Genomic DNA, 1,762 nt, shown 5'->3' on the forward strand with positions numbered 1-1,762 from the left:
ATATATATATATATATATATATATACATATACATATACATACATACAACGAGCATCGTTCACTTTCCGTCTACCAAATCCCCTCACAAATGAGTTAGAGATTCACTACAACTGTTTCAGACGCATTTCCTTTCTTGATGAATGGTTCGATTACATCATGAAGAAACTGTTTTCTTCAGTTGATTAAAATTCGGTTTGGAGATAAAATAGCACAGGATGTGGATTGTCCACATACCGAGGGTTTGTTAGATTTAACCGGCTATGATGTCGGAAGTCAAGGGGCCACAAACAATCAACAGTGCCACAACTAGTGTATTTCTTTAAATAAGACTAGATAAATAATCAGAGATGAAGAGATGAGCAGAAAACAGAGAAAAAATTAATGGGGTGAGGCAAGAGAGGATGGAATAAGGGTTAACAGCGTAGTATTTTCAAGGTGGATGTCCTGGCGACAGAAGTCCTATTACTACCCTACAATCCCTCGAAATGAGTACGTACGTGATAACACGTACTTACATGTGATCATATGAGTCACGCTTACATGTATTTATACACACATGCATATATACATAGACACCCCCCACACACATACATATATACACGTATATAGATGTAAGCACTACGCATATACAAATACACACAAATGTGTGTGTGTATATATACATATACATACATGCGCCCCAAACCATACACTTATACACACACACACGTGTGTGTGTGTGTGTGTGTGTAAGTTGTGTGTATATAGATATGTATATACACACACATGTATTTATATATATATATACACACACACACATATGCATATCGTCAGTTGATCATATATCCGAAAAAGAAGTACACTCTAAATGTTACAATAGCAAAGTATTTTATAGGAAGTTAATTATATGGCATGTCATAGAGTTTTGCAGTAGGTAGCATTTAAAATGCGGATCAGGACTGAAGACCTCTTTTGATTAGGGCCGTAAAGAATTTGCTGACTGGAACCGATCTAAGTAAGGGTGATAAACCGTCCCACCTAAGACTTGGACAAGATATATTTTGTTCACAAAATTAACTGACCGTAATGTTTTTTCTATCTCCAGTTTGAAAAGAGGTTATATGCCAGCAGGTATTAGAGTATGACGAGCCGTCTATAAGGTTAAGCGCTTTATGGATGTGAATCAATACTCACTCTATGATCGGCTATATAATTAACTTCCTATATATATATATTCTTTTGGTGTGTGCGTATGTGTGTCTGTATGTGTGTGTGTGTGTGTGTGTGTGTGTGTGTGTGTGTGTGTGTGGATTTCTCGTTCGCGGGTGATTTCTACCAGCATGTTCTCGGGAGTGGCCAGTGGAACGAGAATGGGCCTCAACTATGCGAACCTGTTCGTTGGCTATATTGAGGCACAAATATTCTCCAGTTTCACTGGTCCCACTCCCGAACTATATGGCCGTTATATTGACGACTGTATCGGTGCCACCTCACTCTTCCGTGAACATCTTGACTAGTTCCTCTCTTTTGTCCAATCCTTCCATCCTGCCCTCCACTTCTCCTGCACTATCTCTGACACCTCTGTCCCCTTCCTTGACATTTCGGTCAGCATTCATCACTCCACTCTTATCACCTCCATCCACTACAAACACACAGACTCACACTCTTATCTTAACTTCTCCTCCTCCCACCCTAAACACACCAAGCTTTCCATCCCCTATTCCCATTTCCTCCGTCTACGCAGGCTCTGTAGTGACAACCATGACTTTGAGACTCAGTCTCA

The sequence above is a fragment of the Octopus bimaculoides genome, chromosome 11 (genome assembly GCF_001194135.2).
Source record: "Octopus bimaculoides isolate UCB-OBI-ISO-001 chromosome 11, ASM119413v2, whole genome shotgun sequence".
Classification (NCBI taxonomy): domain Eukaryota; kingdom Metazoa; phylum Mollusca; class Cephalopoda; order Octopoda; family Octopodidae; genus Octopus; species Octopus bimaculoides.